Source organism: Triturus cristatus, chromosome 5_2 (assembly GCF_964204655.1).
Source record: "Triturus cristatus chromosome 5_2, aTriCri1.1, whole genome shotgun sequence".
Lineage (NCBI taxonomy): Eukaryota > Metazoa > Chordata > Amphibia > Caudata > Salamandridae > Triturus > Triturus cristatus.
In genome coordinates this window covers 201,584,497-201,602,090 of record NC_140588.1, presented here as the reverse complement: position 1 = coordinate 201,602,090, position 17,594 = coordinate 201,584,497, and the positions used below count along the sequence as shown (strand labels likewise).

Below are 17,594 nucleotides of genomic sequence, written 5' to 3'. Positions count from 1 at the left end.
AAATGCCATTCTGATGCAGCAAACCCTATTTTGCAATTATGTAACCTGTTACCGAATCGCAAAATGGGTTTGCGATTCGCTATTTGGAAGGGGCGTGTTTAGGGCGTCCCTTGCTAATACCGAATCACATCGGTATGCATGAATGTTTTGCGACCGAAATGCACGTCACAAAACATTCGCATTTTACCACCTACTTCAAGTAGGTGGTATCCAATTCGCAAATGGGAAGGGATTTCAAAGGGACCGCTTCCCCTTTGTAAATGCCTGTAAATGCATTTTCTGAGAGCAGGCAGTGGTGCCACAGACCACTGCCTGCTCTTAGAAAATTAAAGGAAAACTTTTCATTTTCTCTTTTGTAAAACAGCCCGTTTTCCTTTACGAAAAACGGGCTGCTTTACAAAAAAAAATATTGCTTTATTTAAAAACAATCACGGACATAGTTGTCTGCTGACCCCAGCAGGCCACCATCCCCGGGATTGTTGCGATTCCTAGGGGGTCGCAAATTGCGACCTACCTCATTAATATTCATGAGGTAATTCATTTGTGATGCCCTAGGAATCACAGAAAGTGTTAAACACACTTTCATGCATTCCATTTTACGATTTTCTAATTGCGAATCGCAAGAATAAGCAATTAGGAAATCGCAAAATGGATTGTTGATGCATCCGGCCCTTTGTGTCTATTTGGAAACTTTTTCATGGCTATCCTTATTTTTAATTTGTCTTACAATTGTGGTGCTTGTGAAGTTGCCATTTTGTTATATTATCTATCTATACTTCTCCGTATACCCCCATACCCTTTCCCAGCTCTCTACGCCGTCTGTCTTCACCTTTCTCAATATACCAATTATACCTCACTTGACTTTGTCTCCAGCTCTCTCATGACCTTGCATTTCTAGTGGCTACAGTGTCTAGCATTCTCAATCACCCACTCTACCTCAACTCTAACCCTCTCTGTACCTCACTGCACTTTTTCCATCTGATCTTCTTGTAACTTTCCTCCATCTACTTCACTTCTCATATAACCTCAGTACTATTTTTATCTCACCTATCTCCATGTCTCTACTCTCTTACTTCTCTCTACATCTTTAAACCATTTCTCTCACCGCTCCCCTTCACTGCTGTATCATATTTCTCTCTACCTGCATCTCCTCGCTACCTTGTATCTCCCTCACTATACCCCCAACACCCTCTCTCACTACCCAACCTGTCAATTCACCTAAACATTAGTTCACTGCCTTTCCTCTTCACCTGACATTTCTCTTGTTCTATCTCTGTCCCCTTTTCTTCACCTCTCTAAACATCTTAGTCCCTTCTAGTAACCACCGTCTCTCTCCCACTACCCTTTTTCTCGATCAACTCCTCTGCCTCGCTCACACAGACACTTCTCTCTTTCGAGATCTCGATTTCAACTCTCCCCTTTCACCTCAAATATCTTTCTTAACTTCTTTCTTTAAAGATTTCAGATTTCTCTACCTTATCATATTTCTATGTCTATATAAACTCTATGAACATCACCTTCCTGTATTTCATGTTTCCTCTTTGCACACCACAAATCTTTCTACCCTTCACCCCTCCCTTTCTTTCCCACTACTTGCTTTACGTTTTCTATACCTCCCTTTTGTTTTCCACCTTGCATCTATTTTTCCTCAAGCCTGTTTATGTCTACCTCACTACTCTTACCTCTCTAATTCACCTTTTTCTGAAACCTACCTCATCTCTTGCAGTACTGTAGTCCTTGGCTTCTCTACATTTCCTTCTCCCTATCTCTCATTATCTCTATACCACACTCTAAATTAATATCTGTTTCGCTACCTATATCTTCCTATCTCTCCATATCATTCCTTCTGACTACCTCACCTTTATCCAATTAATTTACTGCTTTCCCTACCTCGTGCATCTTTTCTCCTTGCTCTCCATGCCAATCCAATCCACTTCGCTCTGTCTCTATCCAGCTCCGGTATTGTGCCCTGTCCAATTTCCCTTCCTAGACATGTTCAAAAGTAACTCTCGTAATGAGAAGACGTACAAGCCAGGGGAAGAAAAATAAGGAAAAGTTACTACATTTTAACCAACAGAATTGTAAAAATGTGTAGAGGAGCGCTATGATTTTCACACTTGAAGCATGAATGCCAGGTGTGTAGGAGGATGTATTTGGGAGAACACATTCAGCAACTAAAGCTACAATTTCAGCCAAGCCACTCCTGGCATTTATTTTCCTACAATAGGAGAAACAAGCTGGTTAGAAAGTAAATTCCACATAAAAGGTGGGTGCATGTGGAAAAAACTAGAACTAAACTAAAAAGAAAATACTTTGAAAGACGTATATGGCAGTGGGTTCTGCGAAGTAAATTTTTCAAAGTTCACCAGGGAGAAAAATAGCAAAATCTTGGTCTTTCTTCACAAGACAGATCCTTGGTTCAGAGGTATACAATGAGAATACACCCCAGGCGGGCTTCTAAAGCAGTGCATGCAAGGGGTGTTGTTCGGTCCGAGATGAGGCAGTAACTTCCTCCAACATAATCTTCCATTTATCATTTCCCTAACATTCCAATTAATGACACTCCATAACACACAATCCTACTCCACATAATTCCAGTACACTCAATACCACAAAATTACTACCCACATAATTCCACACCATGTCACATAATTCCACTACACAAATCCACACCACACAATTCCACGCCACACAATTTGGCCAACTAACAATTAAATTCCATCACATAATTCCACTACACACCACATACATACACTCCATAAGACATGGGTAAAAGACATTGTATTTACAATGCCAATAGCAAATGTGAGACCTATTCCATCTTCAATGCTTATTTTATTTACTGTAATGATGATCAGCACACAGGGCTTGCTGACCTCAGTACAGTAAAGTAAAACGAGACGATGGGCTTGTTTTTCTTTCGAAACCGGTCCCAGGATGCTTGTTTCCGATCCAGGGAGGACCTGGCCTGGCAGATCGGTCTGGAATGTTCCCATGAGTCACAGGGTCAAGACTGATATGCATATGGCTGGGTCCAAACTGGGGTGGCGTAGTGGGCAAAAGAACGATGGATTTAACCCAGGTCTTTTGACTGGGGGATAATGTTTGCATTGTCAGCATTCCGTCCATCATTTGTTTGCTGTAATGTTTTTCTTCCACTGCATCAGAACTCAAGGGCATATCTTGACCCGAGCACTGATTACTTCAAAAGAAGTATCATTGGAAAGTATCGAGGAGCAGCTCCTTGGGAAAGGACGTGTTTTCTCCCACCATGCCCCAAATATTTCAGTCTTTATGTCCCCTCCCTGGGGGCATGAAGGGAGATTACCCCCAATCTGCGCCCCATCCCTGTGGGGGGTAGAAAATCCACTAGACACCAGAGAAAACCAAATACAAATGTTGGGTGCGGCTGCCCATCACGGCCATGGCCATGCTCCCACCCCAAAAAACTGTGCCAGCTGTCTTTCTACCCCTCTGGGGGGGCTAATGGGGGTGATTATCCCAATCTGCACCCCAGGGTGGAAGAAAGTTCACTAGACACCAGGGAAAATTTGCAAAAAAAATTACTGGGTTGGTGCCCCAATTCCAAAATAGGTGGCAACAGTCTTGCTACCTCCCGGAGGCAGATGGTGATAAATCCCTCCCCCCGCCCCCGGGGGGCAAAAAGCTCACTAAACACCATGGAATTAAAAAAAAGAAAATTCAGGGGTGGGGGCTGCCCACCATGCCCCACCACAAAATAGCATCAAGAGTCTTTCTGCCCCCTCTGGGGAGAGGCTGGGGTAATTATCCCAATCTGCCCCTGGGGAAGGCAGCAAGCACACTGGACACCAGGGAAAAGTTAAAAAAACAAAACATAGGGATATGGTTTGCAAACCATGGGCATGGCCATGCTCACACCCCCAACAATGCAGCATCAGTCTTTCTGCCTGACCCGGGGGGTGAATAGGGGTGACTGCCCCTAACTGTCCCATCCTGGGGGCAAAAGGCCCACTAGACACCAGGGAAATTGTGTAAACTAAAATTTAAAGAGCTGGAGCTGCCCACCATGGGTATGCCCCATCATAAAAGTGCACAGACAGTCTTTTTACTACCTGGGGCCCGGATGGGGGCAATTACCCCCAATTTGCCATCACCCAGGAGCAGAGAGTGCTTTTTGGGGGGAACACCCCTCATAGGTATGGGCCCATGCTCTCCCCTACTCCAAGGCCCAATAGACTTTATGCATTCCCCGGGGGTTGAATAGATGTATTTACCCCCAACTTGCTCCCCCAGGGGGGCAGAAAGCCCACCAAACACCAGGGATTTCCAAATGGAGCCAAAATAAACAAAAGGATGAGCTGCCTTCCCTGGCATTAAGTCATACCCCACCCTAGAAGGGGCAATAGTGTATTTCTGCCCGCATGAAAGCAGGTAGGTTTGTACCAATTGGGGAGGTTCCCCTAAATATGTGCCCCAGGGAGGGTAGAAAGTCCACTTAACACCAGGAATTTGGCATTTGGGATCAAAAGAAAATGGCGTGCGACAGGAACAGATCAAACCAAGGTCAACGTAAGCCCTTGCGAGAGGACTTCCATTGCCCTTGGTTTGATCTGTTCCTGTCATGATCACTAGGCCCAGCCACACAAGTGGCACAGCATTTTTATCAGTCCAAGTGGGGTAACACTGGGTGGTAGGAGTATTGTGGATTCCTGTGGATTCTGAAAGTTTCCTTCACAGAAATATTGGGAAAATGTGGGATTTCAGACATCGTTTGACGTTTGCAGGGCACTGAGTAAGAAAATCTTATGGGATACACACAAGGAATACCACCCTGGAATCCCCTGGTTATATAGTTTTCAAAAATGTCTGTGGTTAATAGATTTGCATAGGTGGCGCCACAGAACGGCCCCAAATAATACCGCTACCCCTATTGCTTATCTATCAACGTATCACTTTAGGGTCTTTTGTGCCATGTCTCTTGACCCACACACACAAATATGGTACTGTTCTTATCAGGAGACATGTGGGAACTCAGAGTGGTAGGAAAGGTGTGGCTCCCCATGCAAAAATGTGAGGAAAAGTGTGTTTTTTACTAAAGTTTGTTGTTTGCAAAGGCCTCTAGGTAAAGTTTCCTAGTAAGAGCCACGCAAGTTCTGCACCCCTGGATTCGCCTAGTTGTCTAGGTTTTAAAAATGTGCAGGTTTGCTAGGTTTCCCTATGTGCGCCTGAGCTAGGGCCCAAAATTCACAGCTACCCACTTTGCCAATAAAGTGTTAGTTTTGAGTGGAAAAATGTGATGTAGCTAGGTTGCATGTTGGGTTGTTTCCTGTCACAGGCACTCGGCCTACCCACACAAGTGTGGGACCATTTTGATCGGGAGACTTAGGGGAACGCTGGGTGGAAAGAAGTTTGTGGCTCCCCAAACATTCTAGAACTTTTCATCACAGAAATTTAAGGAAAATTTATCTTTGGAAAAGGTTTGAGGTTTGCAAGGGATTCTGGGTAACAAAATCCTGGTGAGAGCCATGCAACACACCCCACCCTGGATTCCCCCAGGTGTATAGTTTTCAAAAATGTGCAAGTTTGCTAGGTTTCCCTAGGTGCTGGCTGAGCTAGGGCCCAAAACCCATAGCAACCAAATTTGCAAAAAAAGGGTCAGTTTTGAGTGGAAAAATGTGATACATTGATGTTGCGTTTGGGCCATTCATGGCTGTGGGCACTAGTCCTACCCACAAAAATGAGGTACCATTTTTATTGGAAGACTTAGGGTAATGCTGGGTCGAAGGAAGTTTATGGCTCCCCACAGATTCCAGAACTTTCCATCACAGAAATGTGAAAACATGTGTTTTTTAATCAATCTGTGAGGTTTGCCAGGAATGCAGGGGAAAAAAAGACCTGGTGAGAGCCATGCAGGTCACCCCACCTTGGACTCCCTCAGGTATCTAGTTTTAAAATATGTGCAAGTCTGCTGCATTTCCGTTGGTGTCGGTTTAGCTAGGGCCCAAAATCCACTGCTACCTATCTTGCAAAAAAGGTCAGCTGTGAGTGGAAAGATATGATATGCATATGTTGCGTTTTGAGATGTTTCAATATCTCCTTTACATCTGGCAAAGCCCCCTCGAAGTGTAAGCATGTGATTCTTAAAAAACTTAATTACCCGTCTTTACCTGAAAATCTCAGGTTCATTTTGCTCCTACCTTTTTTCATCATTTGTAGCGGAGAAACATATCAATGCTCAACTGATTAGTTTTGTGGATTCAAATAATATACTTCACGATTCTCAAGCAGGATTTATGCTCAGTATAGCACAGACTCAGCCTTACTGTTGGCTTCTGAGTCTCTCAAAATCTGTACTGATTGAGGCCCAAGGGCTGCCCTGATCATACTGGACCTTAGTGCAGTATTTGGTACCATATCCTACGGCCTCCTGCTAGAGCGCCTTGGAAGCTACGGTATCAGGGGCCTAGCTTTAAAGTAGCGAGCCTCCTTTCTTCGTGATCGCACCTTTCAAGTATTGCAGCCTCACTTCACCTCAGAAGTTCTTTCTCTACCTCAGGGCCTCAGGGCTCGATTATGAGCCCTACATTATTCAATCTCTATATGCGCCCCCTGGCAAATGTCATCAAGCAACATAATGTCACCATGGTTTGCTATGCTGATGGCACACAGTTTATTGTCACTCTCACCCAGGAGGAGGAGGGGGCTGCACCCATTTTCAGATCCAGTTTGAGGAACCTCACAGAATGGATGAACATGAGCTGCCTTAAGTTAAATGTTAATTAAATGGAGGCACTCATGGTCAGGAAACAATCTTCAGTTTGGTCCTTAAAATACTTTACATTGGAGCCACCCAGGCAGATTGGATAGACTTCAGAGAGTGCAGAATGCAGCAGCACGCTTTCTGCTGAAACTCTCGAGGTGGGCACCAGTCGGCCCCGCCATGGACAATCTTCACTGGTTACCTTTGAAGAAAAGAATCTTCTTTAGGGCTATGTGCTTTTGCCACAGGATCCCATCTGTTGTCTCCACGAGTCGGCCAACCCACCTTGAGAATTAGATGCCCAGTAGGGTCCCAGCAAACATTTGTTGCACCGTTTCACCTCCTATTTGATTGATCCATTCTAGATTGAATCGGCTGTCTTGTTTCTCACCTGTCCTGAAGAAGACCCGCCATGACGCAACTTTAAGTTACGCATGAGTCAGGGTCGAAACGTCGACGTTCTATATCGGTCCAGTCTAACCGGGTCCTCTGGTTCTTAACTACACAGCAATTTCACAATTTGTCAGAGACACCTGACTCATCTTCATACTGGCCGCATTGCAAAATCATTTCCTTGTATAAACTGTATATAGAGTATATGTCCGTGTAACACCAATATGTAAATGACACCTATCCACCCATGTCACTTGAGCACTTCCTTCACTTCATTATTATCACTTTGTTCTTATTGAAATGATGACAACCGCATGAAAAAAAGAAAAGATTCAGAGAAATAGTAAACATTTACAACCCTGCATAAAGTGTGCTTCTCTTGTTGCAGCGCATCCTCTCTGGTAACGCTGTTACTTCTTTAAACAATGTTTATGATTCATACTTGATGACGTAAGCAATTTCAGTACCCGAAAGAACCAATTGTAGCTTTCTTGTATCATACCCAGGTTCTGCGGGACACAGGGTCACCCCATTGTTACTATACACAGGATCCTTAATGGCAAAGGTCCTTATCTTTCCCCACTCCTCAAACCCTACCAACCCAGTAGACAACTCAAATCATCAGACTCCACGCTGGCAACAGTGCCCCTCATAAATAAAACCAGTCTGGGTGGCTCTTACTTTGACTTTTGGGCATCTAAACAGTGGAACACTCTACCTCTCTACCTGAGACAAGAACGCATTGAGAAAACGCTAAAGAAGAAACTTAAAAACTTGGATGTTTCGGCACTAACCTCATCGGTTTCTTTTTTAACCTTACCTTGCTGGTCAAGCTCTGGTTCTCCTTTCTCCTCCAATCACCCATATGGTGACTGGGGCAAACCTAGCATGGGTACACTCCTTTGGGAGCAACTATGCGCTTTAAAAATGTATAACATAACATATGTTGCCTTGTCCCAAACAACTATTCCACTCCCTGTGTCTGCCAGTTTAATGACTATTGGCTCGTTTATAGACAGACTATGCATGGCTTCCATTTCTCTCCCTACAATTTTGTCTAAAGAATGTCTCACGCGTATTAAGATGGTCTAACTCTCTGATTAGTGTTTCCTCAAAAACCATAAACTCTGGGGGCATAATACTAGTCTCAGGGCAAAAAGAAGATGCATTCTTCAGCCCACTCCTGTTAATTTCCATATTCTCAGTTTCTTCGGAGAAAAATGCTTTCGACCTTATTTTGCACAAGAATTGTAGTACTTCAGTGTTTGTCTCTACGGGATCTTGTAAACTCCATGGTACAAATGATGGACCTTTATTAAGAAGTTTCTGAATTGCTGTAAGTATGTCAGATGAGAGCGTGTATATTGGGATAGGTTCAGCCGCAGTAGACGCTGGGTGAGTTAAAGTCTATACGTTCTCCTCCTGGTCAAGAATTCCCCTTGATCCTGTGGGGGTCTTTTCCATCCCCGCCTCTCCCTCCCCGAGATCAGGCCTTGATTGTGAACGCTACCTGGATATGCCCTCAATCTGTGACAACACCCTGGAAGACTGATGTCAGTGCACACGGAAGCTATATGTCTGTATTTAAATAATCCACATCCAAATCAAACAAGTTTTAAGATAAAGGACAAAAACTGCTTTTAAAGAACATAAAAATATGAATACACTTCAAAACAATGAGTCAAAAACCAAAAGAAAGTCATTGTAGTTTTGACCAAATAAAACCCTAAAGAGTCAGCCGCTGGACTGTCCAAAAAAGGCATCCCCACTATAGTGACAATTTGATCTTTGCAGACCAATTACATTCCTGTTTACTAACAGTATATTATATTTAGCTATTGTGATTAAAGACCCCCTTTGAACATGGTGCCACTGTGCTGTTTCTCATCGGATATTTGTCAATTTTGCACCCTGGTCAACTCCATATTGAATTTTCTATAGCTGGATGAAAGGAAACATGGTGCTACTGTGTTGTTTTTCATCATAGATATGTGCCGCTCTATTTCTTACCCTTCCAAATTGAGATAAATTGAATTTCAATCGGCGGCACTGCTTAAAATAAGAGCCATCCAGACTATTCCTATGAGGCCATATAGATGAGAAACGCTAAGAACCTTCCTTGGCATTAGATGAATAACGGGCTTAGATGGAAAGCCCAGAAAAAGAAAAAGATGGTTGTCTTTTGTCATTTGATTTTTGGATGACATCACTGTTTAAATAGTGTATTCTGCGCATGCTAGGTGTGGAAGCTGTGTTTTTAAAGCAGACCCTGTTCCAAAGGCCCTCTCATAACCTGTGTGGACCTCTCCTCTCAGACAGAAATATCGCTGATCGGGTTGACGCACCACCTGCCACAAGCTATGTCAGGGGCTTGACCCCTGTGTGACCGATACAAGATACATCACTATGCATATAACAGCCACACAACTCTACCTCAACATCTCCAGAGCTCTCGACCCTGAGTGACTAAAAAGCTTCCTCAAACTAAACAATTAATGGTCAATCATCTTCTTATAGATCCAATAAAAACACAGATTCAAGCTTGGCTTTCCAACAGGAACCTAGAAGGCTTTACCATGAACATAGAAGGTTTCATTTGGCAAATGGCAGGCAATGTGAAATCACTCTGATTCATCCACAATAAAGCCCTTTAATGTGAAGAGTACTTCACCAAAGAAAAGCAAGACAGCATGGTACCAACTCACTCCTCAGACAAAATTGTAACCTTTCCGACCAGAGCAGCAGCGTAATCGTGGTCCTCTCCCATCTGGATGGGGAAATGTCCTGTTCAGCAGCAGCTCCGACACCACCCAGTCACCTCCTGATAAGTATCCTACATGCTGTAGCATGTCACATCAAGAGCTTAAAGAGCTCGGCTACACCACTCCAACAGTGAAGAAACTACATTGGGTATGTTTCCAAGGTGGCATTATCGTCAATATTAGACACATCACGTACTAGGACCATCAGAAACGACCACCCTCTTGCAACAGCAGAAGCAATCACATTTCCAGAACGAGGAAGCGTAAACAACAAATGGCCAGAAGCATGCCTTCTCCTTCTATTTACCTGATATCTGTAACTCTACCAACATTAGAATGGTTCTAACCATCCTCCAGTTAATAAAAAATATGAAAACGTGTCTCTTTAATAAAGAGCAGGTGTACGGAAATGCGTAGGTATAGGTGATGATGCAGCTGCATGTGGTGTTTAGGGGCATAGTTAAAGGTTTAGAGGCATATTTACAAGGCCTACGCGCCACTTTTGCGTCACTTTTAACATGGCAAAAGTGACGCAAAAGTGGCGCAAGCGGTTGTAAATCTGCCCCCTAGAATCTAAATAATGGTGTAAAATATATGTAGTGAAGATATTGGTCTTAGTGTGGGTGTAAGTTTAGGTGACGGCTGGAGTGTGAAATGAGGAAAGCAACACGCGCAGACTGTAGATTAGAGCTTATTACAGACGGGTGATTCATCCCTGCTGTAGGTGTGGGTGGTTTAAGGTGCATGTGGCAGTTTATGTGGTGGTTATCGAGAAAACATAGCTGTGTACACACGTTACCTTAATACTAAGGCTTCCTTGCACATGTATAGGACAATTTACACTGACATGTTACATAACAGAGTCACTGTAGGAATCTGAAGATCTTGCCTCCTTCTCATTAGCTTGTTTCTTTGAAGTTACAGTTTCTCTCATGTGCTTATGTTCCATTGACATGTATTGGGAAAACAATGTATAGTAACCCTCAAAAGTGGCATGCATTTTAACATTATATGCTCCATCTGTTTTTTTTTTTTTTTTTAAAGAAGGCTCTGGTCAGTCGAAATTACAATTGTCACCTGTTATTTTTGCTCTGTCATATACTATTGCATTAAACGCATGTTAGGCTTTTAGGCCTCCTGACTCGTGTTTTATCATAACATTATGTCGTGGACGGAGTAAGGTATAGTAGATAGTAAGTTTGACAGTGTAAGTGGTTGAGTTTTTCAGGCGTAGGGGGCAGGTTGCATAGGGGTGATGCAGTCTATATGCATCGTGGGATGTAGGTGATGATGTTGAAGCAGGGTGGTGGTTTAGCTGATGTGTAGTTTCGGTGGGGCAAGATTTTGAGTGTACTTAGGGTGGAGATGGTGGTTTAACATAGTGGGGGTGAAAAGTACAGGTGATTGCGTAATCAATGATACACTTTGAAGGTTTGAGAAACCAACAGGCGCGCAGTTTGACTTTTTCCTGAAACACTGATAACGTGTCAAGAATGCAAGTAAATAGCTCTTCGTTTTTTTTTTGTAATACTGTGTGAATTTGCTAAGACCAATATATACTCCAGCACTATACAGTGCCCCTCCTCACAGTTCAGCTCAGAGTGTCGACAATGCACCACAACTAAAAAAAACAGCTGGTTTTGATACTTTTCATAAGTCAAAACATTCCCTGAACTTTCTTCTGAAAAAAATATCCCTGGCAAAAATCTTCATTTTCTTGTCTGACAGCTTGAAACATGTTTTTTGCAGGAAAGCCTCAGACCCGACCATGACCTGAAATCTAAGGGTGCTTTGCCTATGTGAAAACCAGAGGCACATTTGGAGTCAAGTGCTCGTCTTCACCTCAAACTCAACAAGCATCGCGGCACCGACGCTTTACTTTTAATGTTAAAAGTAAAGCGCGGGTGCCGCGATTATACCAAAAGTAAAGAAATAGATATTTTTTTCTATTTCTTTACTTTTGGTATAATCGCGGCACCTGCGCTTTACTTATAACATTAAAAGTAAAGCGCGGGTGCCGCGATTATACCAAAAGTAAAGACATAGAACAAAAAATCTATTTCTTTACTTTTGGTATAATCGCGGCACCCGCGCTTTACTTTTAATGTTAAAAGTAAAGCGCGGGTGCCGCGATTATAGCAAAAGTAAAGAAAACAAGTGGCATTGAAAGCGATCGCGTCGCGATCGCTCTTGTCAACAACTGGTGGTGCGCTCGCACCACAGAGAAGGGGGGGAGGGAGCGCAGCAGCGACAGCGAGGCGAACGCACGCTGCTGCGCGTGCTAGCCACTGTCGGGAATGGGCATAGTAAAGGCGGGACAGGCGCCCCCCTTTGCCCAATCGCGTGCCTCTTTTTGTAAAAAAAAAACACACAAAAGCCAATGCCTGACGGCGAGAGCTGATCACACGCATGAGCGTGTGGTCAGCTTTCAAAACCCCATACAAAAGGGCTCTCGCTGCGTGAACAGTGCTGCACACTGCAACGCAGGCGCGAGCCCTAAAAACCAGGGCATCCTATAGGGGCAGGAAGCTGTGCCAACCATGCCCCAGTGAGTCCTGGCAAATGAGATATGCCAGCTCGCCGTAGTCCTGGCATTATTAAAAATTAGTTTAAAACAGTGTTTGTGGGTAATGAAAACCCCAGTGCCTCTAACGTGAGGCGGGACTGGTCACCCGTTTTAAAAATCAAAAGATGTCCCGAAACAATGCCTTGCAATGTCCGCTGTGCATATTTAACAGTAGTTTGTCCGTGCGCTCGGGGAGGGCAAAACACCGGAAGAGGCATGACGTATGCATGCCCTTGTCAAACGGGTAAAACATAAAATGGAGAGATGATGGTGCCAGCAAATGGGAAGCCTATCGGCCGACTGTAAGCCCAGAAACAGATACAGCATGTCTTGGTTTGAGATAGCGCATGTCATGAAAACGCAGATTTGTACCTTGGTCAAGCCCATGAACCTGCTTAAACACAGAAATTATTTGAGAACTGTTTAGTATCCTCAATGGAGAAAACAATGCCCCTTCTGGAAGTCTCAAGCAAGCATCGTGTTGAAAAGACTGCAGAACTTATGTAAATAAAGAATTGCAATATGGCCGCAGAGATTCTGAGGTGCTAATCTCTGCGGTCTGGTTGTTTTGACTTCTGTTTGGCTGTGCCATCATCGCGTGTGCTCTCTCTGAGTGCCGCGCACTGAAACTGTAATTCCAGTCAGAGACGATAGTGTCTCATGTTGCGCATCGAAGAAAGAAAATTCTCTTTAGTGGTTGCTCATGATATCTTGTTTCGACTTAGCGCATGAGTAGGAGTCCGTGAGTAGTGTGTTTTCTCATCAGTCTTAGTGGCTAGTCTTCTCAGTGATTAGTGTTTCTCAGCCGCTATTTGAAGAGTACTATCGAACTTATCTCCAAGTAAGTGACTTGTTATACCTGCTGCTCAGCCAGTGTGACTGTGGTGGTGGAATGTTGCTGAGTGAGTTGGCTGTGGAATGTTGGTGAGTGAGAGAGTTAGTTGGAAGATGGTCTGAGCAGCAAGAAGGCTGTTCCTATTGGGGCTCTTGCTAACATCTTATCTAATAAACCTACTTGACTAATCTACATGGAACTGGACCGGCTTTCTTCCACAACATATTTTGGCGATGATTTTGAAAAGACTTACGCGTGCAAGTGGACAGAGACAGGAAAGTATCAGAACTGAACCGACTTGAAACAAAGCTGAAGTATCTACTGAATGGAGACATTTTAAGGATCCTTGAAACATTAAGTGCTGAGAATTACAGTATGCCCTCTAGCCCCACCAGTGTCGTAAAACACCAGACAGCCTAACAGCCAGGGCATGCTGGAGCATTTTCCACCCTCACAAGTGCTTTGCAACAGTGCCATTCCCGGATTCATCTATCTGCCTTCCTACCAGGTGTGTTTGAGGATTTGGGCTGCTGGCTTGTTTGCGTGTGCTGGGAATGCTGTTTGCACACTAGGAACAACTTGTAGTGCTGTTGTGTGGAACCTAAGGTGTGTTGATTTTGAAAACTCTTTTTATTGGCATTTGTAGTAAACACATTGCATATAAATTCACATTCGGAATTACAGTAAACATGCGCCCTTGAATCAACGTATACAGATGCTGCTATTATAGTCAGCCGAGCTCACCGGCTTAGAGTGTCATGGTCCTTGCCTTATCTTTGAGTTAGAAACCGGCTATCGAAGCCTGTGTCTGGGCCCATCCCTCTGAAGCGCGCTGTGGATGCCGCACTACGTGGGGGCTGTTATGTGTATCCATATCCCCTGAGTGGGTTGTCCCATAGGTCGTTGAAGTGCAGCCATGTAATTACTATTAACGAACTGGGGATATGTAAACTGGGGAGTGCACCATATCTGGAATTATAAACATTGTGAGTCTAACGTCGGAGAGCAGTGTCCATGCCTGTCGCATTGCTAGGTGTTCGCAGACACAGGGAAGGTTCGGGGGAGGGGGGGGCGGGGACGAAGGCGGGAGTATGGATCCCTTTCCGTGCATGGGCCTAGTAGGGTACCAGTTACAGTCTACGTTCAGGACCCACCGGGTGTCCGGGCCTCTTGTTCACCGCCCTGAGCGGGCTCCTGAGTCGCGGAAGTCTCCTGAGAGCCAACCATTCGCGGGCCTGCCGCCGGTAGTGTTTCTTGTGCGAAGGAATCCATTAGCATCGCCCAGGGCAGGGAAATCGGGTGTTTGCGATGTCCCCGGGCTTCCTCCGTTCGAAGTAACGTTTCCTCCGCTTTCCCCCACTTCTTAACCACCCCCAAACCTAAGGTGTGTAATTACAGGAGTGCCTACAAGGAAGTTAAAAGCTCAGCAATTTATTCCAACTTGCTGTTACGCTGGAACAAACATGAAACAATTTTCGTAGCTTTGGAAATCTGGCAATGTGCCTAAACGGTAGCTTTGTTTCAACAATCCCTGCATGTCTTGGGATTACGAGGAATACATAGTTCACTATTGGACCAATTTGATGTGTGATGTATATGTAAGTACTATAATGGATTTTTGGAGGAGAGCCATGCTTTGTTTTTATAAAGTTTTTTCCCCGGCAGGCCCCCTTTACATGCGGCAGTTTAACCACAGCTTAATGGATTTGAAAAAAGAGTGCGTGTCATTCTATGCACACGCAGTCTTACCTGCATCTTGGACTCCTGCTGTGCCTTCGGGGGATCCTTTCTGACGTTGTTCTTGTTGCGCACCCTATGGCTGCTGAGGGACGTCCTGCTGCACAAACGCACTGCAAGCCACCCGGCGCAATCGTAATAGCGTGCCACCATCTTGTGTTTGGTGACAGCACGCAAGTAGTGGCGTTAGCTTTGAAGCAGTGTGGACCTGCTAAAGGTTCTTTTTTGGTGACGACGTGTGCAGCTCAGTAGCGGTTGTCACACTATTTGGGGCAAAGACACGCTTTGTGCCAAGTACTGTACAAACGTAAAGACGATCAGAGAAGGTAAATTTTGTTTTAAGAACGGGGTGTTATCAATTTCTTCAAGGGTTTGGCGCTGATTACTACTACGAGCACGTTAGGTGGCATGACAACTCTTCTTTCTTGAAGCTATATATACAGAAATGCTACTGCGGGACTTTATAACTACATGCAGATCTTTCAGAGTGGAAAATTGTTCATTCATTCCTCCAATGCTTCACTCCCTGGCACAAGCATAGATTCCTATGGGGATATTTTGAACCATAAAGATACTGTTCTTATTGTTTACTGTCTTCCACCTTCAATTAAAGCAATTTGGTGAACAGTGCAGTACGGGGATAGTGTCCTAGTACACTATAAGACTATGACTATGCAAAATAAGTTTTTTTAAATGTTATTATTATTTTTCCTGGTGTGATTATGTCACATGCAAACCTTTCTCTTTTGACGAGGAAATGTTAATTTAAGTCTTTCTCTTTCACTGTTTTGTGTTTATGGATAGTGTGTTCTGATTGATTTGGTTGGTGTGGTACTTATTTCTTTTTGGTTTCTTCACTGGCACACCTGTGTTCGCGTTGGGAGAGTGCCATGTTGTACTGTTCGGAGAGGCAATTTCTTTCTTTAGGGTTCCATCCCACCTATGGGGTGTGGGTGATGGGCACAGTTTAGCCAGATTAAGTGTTTGACGCATAGTTCCACACTACCTACGGGTAAGGGTGAAGCGCAATGGAGTTGCCAAATTTTGTTGGTGTTGTGTGGTAGTGTGAAGCCACAGTACACAGGATTTCCATGTTTTTCCACCCAGCCTATGGGGTTAGGGTGAAGGGCAAAGAGTGAGCCAGGTTTTTGTGGTGTGAGTGTTTTATCAATGGTGATTGCTGTTTTAATTTTACTATGAGACTGGATGTAGAGCTGTGTAGTTCTTTCTTGGTTTGTGTGGACTGTTTTTTTCCACACTTTCCATCCTTACTTCTGGATATGGTGAAGGGCAGAGAGCATGCCATATTTTTGAAGAGTGAGTGTTTTTACCAATAGTGTTTGCTGTTCTACCTTTCTACGTGATTGGGTGTGAATTTCTGTAGTTCTACATATTTGGTGAGGAGCGTTTTAACACACTTACCACCCTAACTTCGGGTTTGGGTGTAGGGCAGTTTCAATGCCATATGTTTGGTGTGGAGTGGTATTCCACACTTACCACCCTTACTACGGGGAAGGGTGGAGGGCAGTGTTGATGCTTTTTGGTTGGTGTGGGGTTTTTCTTTGTATTTCTTGCTGTTGAATGAATGGTTTCCTACCGCGCCTCATAGTCGGTACCCTATGTACTACTTTCTTGTTGGCCTTGCCAGCCAGCTTGTTTTTGGTATCTGGGTTTGGTTGTGGTTCTGTGGTGTGATAGTGTGCGTATTTCATCTGTTTAGAAAGGGAGATGGCATATGTGTGTCCTCTTTACCTTTCACTGTGTTTCATTTGCTTGTTTAATTTTATTTTTTCCTGTACGTGAAATGTTTCCATCTGTAGTTTCATGCATTCACATTAGTCCTTTGCTACATTGCTTATGTGCTTGCAATTGTTTAAATGCTATTCTTTTGCATGCATTAGTTCTGATGTCATTTTTTTGTATGCATTAGTTTGTATGACATTCTTTATAGAGTTCCATTATGTTTTGTATAAAGAAAGGAGATGTGTTATACCTGCTGCTCAGCCAGTGTGACTGTTGTACTGGAATGTTGGTGAGTGAGGTGGCGGTGGAATGTTGGAGAGTGAGAGAGTCAGTTGGAAGATGGGCTGAGCATCAGGAAAGCTGCTCTTGGTGGGGCTCTTGTTAACATCGTATCTAACAAAACTACTTGACTACTCTACATGGAACTGGACCCGTATTCTTCCACAACATGACTATTATTTCTGCACTGACTTGTAATTAGGATAAAAGAGACTTTGAACTTTTGCTAGTCAATTCCAATTAAACCATGCAACCTGGACAAGGGAATCTTCATCAGACATGAGAACTTTGTGATTTGCACCTGGTCCCTGCCTGCCGGTCCCAGCGAGGAGGTGTCACGGGCACAGGAACGCTATAACTAACGCAGGGGAACCGGCGAAGCGGGAGCCCTTTTTGAGAACTTTGTGATCTGCACATGGTCCCTGCCTGCCAGTCCCAGCGAGAAGGAGTCACGAGCGCGGGGGGGCTATAACTAACGCGGGGAGTTGGCGAAGCGGGAGCCCTTTTTTGAGAACTTTGTGATTTGCACCTGGTCCC

At 44.1% G+C, this 17,594-nt stretch overlaps 1 long non-coding RNA gene across 1 annotated transcript in view; it reads right to left on the bottom strand.

The window, feature by feature from the left end:
- LOC146822799 (uncharacterized) overlaps positions 1 to 15,160 on the bottom strand; it is a 121,740-nt gene extending 106,580 nt beyond the window's left edge. The window contains exon 1 of the long non-coding RNA XR_014962078.1: positions 15,048 to 15,160. This is a non-coding gene — a long non-coding RNA (uncharacterized LOC146822799). The remainder of the gene's footprint in view (positions 1 to 15,047) is intronic.
- Positions 15,161 to 17,594: the final 2,434 nt, after the last annotated feature.